Source organism: Triticum urartu, chromosome 2 (genome assembly GCF_003073215.2).
Source record: "Triticum urartu cultivar G1812 chromosome 2, Tu2.1, whole genome shotgun sequence".
Taxonomy (NCBI): Eukaryota; Viridiplantae; Streptophyta; class Magnoliopsida; order Poales; family Poaceae; genus Triticum; species Triticum urartu.
This window is the reverse complement of record NC_053023.1, coordinates 702,416,196-702,424,582: the sequence shown is the minus strand read 5'-3', so window position 1 is coordinate 702,424,582 and position 8,387 is coordinate 702,416,196.

Below are 8,387 nucleotides of genomic sequence, written 5' to 3'. Positions count from 1 at the left end.
TCTCCCTTACCGGGAAGCCCTCCCTTGCCGGAGAATTCTCCCTTGTCGGGGGATTCTCCCTTGGCTCCTGGTGGGGCTGCTCGGCTCCTACACAAGTCAACAAGCAGATATCAGCAAAGACAAGTACCCATGCGCGCCTCACAGCGGAAAGTAAATCATACACTTACGCTGGGGGCTGCTCTGGAGAAAAGTCGCCGGGTCCGGCAAGGTTGTCTCGGGCGCGCCACCTGCTGTCGCAGTGGGCTCGTCCTCGATGACGATCACCGGGACCTTAGCTCTCTTTGCCGCTCTCTGGGCCAGAGTCCTAAAGAGGAACAAGTTCAGAGAAAAGCAAGTGAGAAACAAGACAAACAACAAGGATTGAAGAACTGCAAGTACAGCAAGAGAAGCTTACTCTTCTTCTTCCACGTCGGAGCTGAACGCGGAGAAGTCAAAGTCTGGCTCACGTTCGGCGCGAGGAGGTGGAGGGGTGGCTTCCCTTGGCCACTTGGCGGGAGTAGTGGCGGTGGTCTGAGACGACCCCGCTTCGGCTGGAGTAGAAGCGGTGGTCCGGGAGGGCCCCGCTCCAGTTCCCGTTGCAGCATGAGATGCTCCCGCGGCAACAGTGCTTGTCGCGATGGAGCGTGTCGCGCGGCGAGGCGGGTATTCACTCGCTTGCTGCTCCGCCACGTCACCGGCCTTGCGGAGACGCCTTCTTGATGGGGATGGAGGCTCTGCTTGCGGCGAGCCGCCTGAAGATGAGGAGGAAGAAGAGTTGATCTCCAGCGAGCCGCTCGTGTCCTTGGCGGGCTCGCTCGGCTCGGCGTCACGCCCGGCAAGCTCCTTCTTGCCGGCAGGCTCCCCTCGCTCGGCACGGCTTGCCGCTTCTGCTGCATCTGCCTCCTCCACAGTGAATCCAAATTCACCTGCGGTTGCGGCTGCCGCTGCCTCCTCCAACGTAGTGGCGATGAGCGCCATCTCCGCATCCGTGGTGTCGCGGGTGAGGCTGTCCTTCTTGTTGGGGCGGATTGGCACTACCACCAAGTCGTCGAAGAACTGCTGCACGACGTCGGCTGCGGGCTCCTGCCAAGTTGGCACAATTCCATGCGAGTCGCACTCCGGCATCATTGCACGGATGCGGTCGAGCGAGGAATTGTTGCACAGCGGAACGACGCCCCCCGGCAACCTGAAAACTTCGGGATGTTGGGGGTCATACTTGAAGAGCTCCTGGAGCATCGCGTTGAGCTCCAAAACTGTGAAGTTGAAGTTTAGGCCAGGCCGCAGCCTCATGATGTCTGCCGCTTTCTTGAACTCCCAAGTGGGCCTCCCCCGTTCCTGCAGGGGGGCAATGCGGCGGCGAAGAAATTCCGCGCCAACAGCGCCTACAGTAAGCCCGGCAAGCCTGAGGCGCAGGATCCTGGTGACGGCAATCTTCAGCCTGTCGTCTTCCGGGGCCATGTCACTCCAATCGCTGCCGCGTGCTACTGGGGTTTGGCGCCGGGTGGTGAATGGCTGCGGGTTCTCCTTGTCAATCCAGCACCAATCAGCTCTCCACTCCTCCCACTTGCCGCGGAATTCTCCCTCCAGATAGGTTTCCTTCTTGCCGGCCCTTGAGATCCAGGCGATTCCGCCGGATAGAGGCTCTCCTCTCTCTACTCGGGGTATGAAGAAGTGGCGGAAGAGGGCTACGTTGGGAAGGACTCCGACAAAGTTTTCGCAGAGATGTGCGAAAACTGCCATGGTCAGGACGGCATTGGGGGTGAAGTCAAGGAGGTGGAATCCATAGGTATTCATGATGTCGTAGAAAAATTCAGAGAAAGGCGGGCAGAGCCCGCAGTAGAAGAACAGAGCAAAGAAGGGGTATCCATTCGGAGCCTTCTTCCAAGCGGCGGCGGGGAGTACCTTTGTGCGCGGATGCGCGCGCGTCTCCGCCGACTAGAAAAGGTAGTAGTTCTCCCTCAGCTGCTTCGCGCCAAGCTTGGGGGGGAAGACGGCCCGCTCCTTCCGCAGCACCGCGAGTCGCTGCGCCTCGGTCGACTTCACGACCTTCCCCTTGTCGGCTTTTGGAGCCATGGCGGAAGCAGTGGAGGAGGTTGACGGCGTTGGTGATGCTGCTGGTGATGGGGGGCGGAGCGCTGCTCTCTCTCTTAGCTTTGGGAAGGCGAGGGAGCGGCGGAGATTTCTGAGATTGGAACAGCAACGGGCAAATGGGCGAACTTCCCCTATTTCCTCTGCTTATAAAGAGGGAGGGGGCAGACGTTTCGCATTTCCAAATAAAGTAACCACCCACGACCTCTCCCACGACGCCGCATTCAACGCGTGCCATTCGGGGAGGGCGCGGTGGATACGGAGTAAGATACGGCGTAACCTAGGCCATGCGTGCCCGTGCCCTTTTTTGGGCCTGGCCCAACAGCGCTCGGCACCGTGTATGGCCCAGGCCCGGGGGCTCCTGTCGGTGTACTAGAGTAGGGGTACCCTAGTATCCCGAACTTGTGCACGGGCAGTCGCAGCGTCCCGCGGCAAGGCTTGCCGGGTGACCGCCAAGGTCCTCCGTGGTTCCTTTGGAGCCATTCAAGAACAAAGTATCCAGGCCAACAAAGACATCTCAAGACCCCGGCAAGAGGAGCTTGCCGGGAAGGCCAACCAAGGCATCTCAAGACACCGGCAAGAGGAGCTTGCCGGGAAGGCCAACCAAGGCATCTCAAGGAACTTGCCGCGATGCGTCGCATGTCCCGGCAAGGCCCGGTGAGCGACAAGCTCCCGGGCGCGACAAGACAACAACCGCGGCAAGGCGCTTGCCGCGGCAAGACACCACTGTGCCCGCGCTCCAGCACATCCACCAACGTGTCGCTCTGGGACCCTTCCAGGCGTACGTGGCGAGAGGTTGTGCAGCTTGCAGTGCGCGGTGGCAAGCGGCGCTGACAAGATCGCCATCGTGGCAAGCAGTGGCATCCCTGACGGTCCCTTTTACACTGTTTTAGGCGACGCAGACGGGCATTTAAGGCCCTTGTCCCCTGCCGTCAGAGTTAGGTATGATACACTGTAGCAGGTAGCTGTGCCTACCACAGCACCTTTCCGTTTTTGCCTTTACCTCCGTTGCCACCTGTCGGTGACCCCTTGAGCATATAAAAGGAGGCCCATGCGCAACGTAGAGGGGGGTTAGGCAGTTCACAGAACACTCACGCTCGGTCTCGTTAGCTGGTGGTGTGTACTGTAGCACTCCGCGCTCCCGAGCAAGAACTCAATACAAACCACAAAGCAGGAGTGGGGTTTTACGCATCCGTGCGGCCCGAACCTGGGTAAATCGCTCGCGTGTATCGCCTCGATTTGCTCTTTGCACGATCTCCGCCCCCGCCGAACCGAAAGGGACTCGGTCCGCCGGTCCCATAGGTGCCCGTGGATCAGTACCCCGGCAGAGAGGGATCAAGTGATCCCATGGTTTGGTAAGCATTGTCCATTGTGCTTTGTGTACTAACCCATGGTCTATGTGAGAGTTCTACATGGGGTTAGGTACATGTTCATGGGCTTGTGTCAAGAGGAAGATATCTCTCAACCCATGGAGAGGATGACATCAAGTGGTGATCGTCATCAAGATTGCCGTGTGCAAGTTCAAGTGGATCATCGCGAAGAGATCAAGTGCTTGAAGCTTGCCGGCCATTGTGGTGACAATGGACTTGCGAAGATGTGCCAAAGAGTGGCTCACCCATAGTGGTCTATGGGGGAGCAATCATCTAGTCTTCATCGTGCCAACACAATCAAGTAAGGTGGTCCAAATTGAGGGAGTCAAGATCGTCATCATCTAGCTCAAGTGGACCATGTGCAAGGCAAAGGTTTGCTCTTGATAGGTTTTCTATTTTACCGGTCTCATGGTGGTAGTTTGGAGACCGGGTTATAGGATCGTTTGCCGTACTATCAAGGGGGGCTCTCAAGTTGGTAGCTTGATCGTATCGTTTGTAGAGAGCTCAAACCATTGCATCCTTGCATCATCTTTCTTGGTTCTTGTTTGGTTCTCTTTGTGAGTCTTAGAGCTTATGGTCATCTTGATGACAAGCTTGAGTTCATCAAAAACGGAGTTTGCTTGCTTCTTCTATGATGTTTTCGATGTTAGAGGTTTTGCCGGTTCTTCTCGGTTGGAGGTTTCACTCCTCTTTTTGTTAGGCATACCTCCCCTCGCTGTTTTGATGCTACTCGTCGTCTTGTTTCCAACAAGCTTGAGTTTGCTCAACTCGGAGCTCATATGCAGAAGTTATGGCAATTCTGGTTTTCTTGAGTGTGGTTTTTGTCTGGACCCAGCGGTAGTACCGCGGGCCACAGCGGTAGTACCGCCGAAGCTCACTAAGCGGTAGTACCGCTCCTCGGAGCGGTAGTACTGCTTGATGGTCTCAGCAGTAGTACCGTTGCGGCTCCGTGCTCCTACCGCCTCGACTCGAGTGCGCTTTTTCTCGTGTCGGGTTTTGCGGCACTAGCTGCGGTAGTAGTGGCGGTAGTACCGCTTATTAGCGGTAGTACCGCCCTGCCTCCACGGTAGTACCGCTCTGGGTCCCAGCCCCAGCCCCTTTTTCGTCTGGCCGGCAGTACCGCTGAGGGGGAGCGGTAGTACCGCTTATGAGCGGTAGTACCGCCCTGCCTCCGCGGTAGTACCGCTCTCTGCGGGGTTGAGTGGGGGATAACGGTTGGATTGTTTCCCCCACTATAAAAGGGGGTATTCTTCCCCAATGAACCTAATCCTTTTAAGCTCGTGTTCTTCCCCCATTGTTGACCTTCTTCGAGCTTGCTATCTCTCAATCCCTACATGGATTCTTGCTAGTTTTTGAGGGAGAAGAGAGAGGAGATCTAGGTCCACATTTCCACCAATCACTTTCTCGTCTATGTGAGGGGAACCCCTTGGATCTAGATCTTGGAGTTCTTGGTGTTCTCTTTCTTGTTCTTCCTCTCATTTTCCTCCCTAGCATTAGTTGCTTCGGTGGGATTTGAGAGAGAAGGACTTGGGCACTCCGTGTGGCCTTGCCATTGCATTTGGTGCATCGGTTTGAGTTCTCCACGTGATACGTGGAAGTTACAAGTTGAGAAGCTTATTACTCTTGGGTGCTTGGTACCCTTGAGCTTGTTCCTCTTGGGTGCTTGGGCGCCCTAGACTGTTGTTGGTGTTCGGAGCTCAATCATTGTGGTGCAAAGCTCCAGGAAAGCGTCGGGGTCTCCAATTAGGTTGTGGAGATCGCCCCGAGCAATTTGACGGGTACCGATGACCGCCCCCAAGGGTTACCAAAGTGTACGGGTTCGGTGACCGCCCCCAAGGGTTGCCATTTGTACGGGTTCGGTGACCGCCCTCAAGGGTCCCTTAGTGGAATCACGACATCTTGCATTGTGCGAGAGCGTGAGGAGATTACGGTGGCCCTAGTGGCTTCTTGGGGAGCATTGTGCCTCCACACCGCTCCAAACGGAGATTAGCATCCGCAAGGGTGTGAACTTCGGGATACATCGTCGTCTCCTCGTGCCTTGGTTATCTCTTACCCGAGCCCTTTACTTATGCACTTTACTTTGTGATAGCCATATTGTTTCTTGTCATATATCTTGCTATCACATAGTTGCTTATCTTTCTTAGCATAAGTTGTTGGTGCACATAGGTGAGCCTAGTTGTTTTAGGTTTTGTGCTTGGCAAATTAACCGCTAGGTTTATTCCGCATTTGTTCAAGCCTAAACCGTAATTATTTTAAAACGCCTATTCACCCCCCCCCCCCTCTAGGCGACATCCACGATCTTTCAGCAAGCATCTCAGAGTTGGAATATATGCTTTGATAAATTGATCAAAGCATATAGTTTTATACAGACTTGCGGCGAAGCCTGTATTTACAAGTAAGTGATTGGGAGCACTACAACATTTCTGATAAGTACATGTGAATAACATATTGTTGATCGGAGATAATGTGGGATTATTCTGCAAAGCATAAAGGAGTGTTTGAAAGGAGTTTTTCAAAGAAAGACCTCAGTGAAGCTGCTTACATATTGAGCATCAAGATCTATAGAGATAGATCAAGACGCTTGATAAGTTTTTCAATGAGTACATACCTTGACGAGATTTTGAAGTAGTTCAAAATGGAACAGTCAAAGAAAGAGTTCTTGCATGTGTTACAAGGTGTGAAACTGGGTAAGATTCAAAGCCCGACCACGGCAGAAGATAGAAAGAGAATGAAAGTCATTCCCTATGCCTTGGCCATAGGTTCTATAAAATATGCCATCTGTTTACCAGACCTATTGTATACCCTGCACTGAGTTTGGCAAGGGAGTACAATAGTGATATAGGAGTAGATCACTGGACATTGGTCAAAAATATCCTTAGTGGAATAAGGATATGTTTCTCGATTATGGAGCTGACAAAAGGTTCGTTGTAAAGGGTTACATCGATGCAAGTTTTGACACTGATCCAGATGACTCAAAGTCTCACTCTGGATACATATTAAACGTGGGAGAAATAAGCTAGAGTAGCTTTGTGCAGAGCATTGTTGACATAGAAATTTGCAAAATACTTACGGATCTGAATGTGGCAGACCCGTTGACTAAACTTCTCTCACAAGCAAAACATGATCACACCTTAGTACTCTTTGGGTGTTAATCACATATTGATGTGAACTAGATTATTTACTCTAGTAAACCCTTTGGGTGTTGGTCACATGACGATGTGAACTATGGGTGTTAATCACATGGTGATGTGAACTATTGATGTTAAATCACATGGCGATGTGAACTAGATTATTGACTCTAGTGCAAGTGGGAGACTGAAGGAAATATGCCCTAGAGGCAATAATAAAGTTATTATTTATTTCCTTATATCATGATAAATGTTTATTATTCATGCTAGAATTGTATTAACCGGAAACATAATACATGTGTGAATACATAGACAAACAGAGTGTCACTAGTATGCCTCTACTTAACTAGCTCGTTGATCAAAGATGGTTAAGTTTCATAACCATAGACATGACTTGTCATTTGATTAACGGGATCACATCATTAGGAGAATGATGTGATTGACTTGACCCATTCCGTTAGCTTAGCACTTGATCGTATAGTTTGTTTCTATTGCTTTCTTCATGACTTATACATGTTCCTATGACTATGAGATTATGCAACTCCCGTTTACCGGAGGAACACTTTGTGTGCCACCAAACGTCACAATGTAACTGGGTGATTATAAAGGTGCTCTACAGGTGTCTCCAAAGGTACTTGTTGGGTTGGCGTATTTCAAGATTAGGATTTGTCACTCTGATTGTCGGAGAGGTATCTCTAGCCCACTCGGTAATGCACATCACTATAAGCCTTGCAAGCATTGCAACTAATGAGTTAGTTGTGGGATGATGTATTACGGAACGAGTAAAGAGACTTGCCGGTAACGAGATTGAACTAGGTATTGAGATACCGACGATCGAATCTCGGGCAAGTAACATACCGATGACAAAGGGAACAACGTATGTTGTTATGCAGTCTGACCGATAAAGATCTTCGTAGAATATGTAGGAGCCAATATGGGCATCCAGGTCCCGCTATTGGTTATTGACCAGAGAGGTGTCTCGGTCATGTCTACATAGTTCTCGAACCCGTATGGTCCGCATGCTTAACGTTCGTTGACAATATAGTATGATATGAGTTATGTATGTTGGTGACTGAATGTTGCTCGGAGTCCGGGATGAGATCACGGACATGACGAGGAACTCCGGAATGGTCCAGAGATAAAGTTTGATATGTGGGATAATAGTGTTTGGTCACCAGAAGGGTTTCGGAATTCACCGGAAGGGGTTCCGGATGTTTCTCGAAATGTTTGGGTACGAGAACACTTTATTTGGGCCAAAGGGGAAAGCCCACAAGGTTTTTGGAAAGTGCAAAAGAAAGTTTTGCGTAGTCCAGGGGCCAGACGCCAGGGTCCCTGGCGTCTAGGTCCAGACGCCAAGAACCCTGGCGTCTGGCCCTGGAGTCCGAGAAGGACTCTTGCCTTTCGGGTGAAACCGACTTTGTGGAGGCTTTTACTCCAAGTTTCGACCCCAGGGCTCAACATATAAATAGAGGGGTAGGGCTAGCACCCAAGACACATCAAGAAACACCAAGCCATGTGCCGGCAACCCCGTCCCCTCTAGTTTATCCTCCGTCCTAGTTTTCGTAGTGCTTAGGCGAAGCCCTGCGGAGATTGTTCTTCACCAACACTGTCACCACGCCGTCGTGCTGCCGGAACTCATCTACTACTTCGCCCCTCTTGCTGGATCGAGAAGGTGAGGACATCACCGAGCCGAACGTGTGCAGAACTCGGAGGTGTCGTGCTTTCGGTACTTGGATCGGTCGGATCGTGAAGACGCACGACTACATCAACTGCGTTGATATAACGCTTCCGTGAATGGTCTACGAGGGTACGTAGACAACAC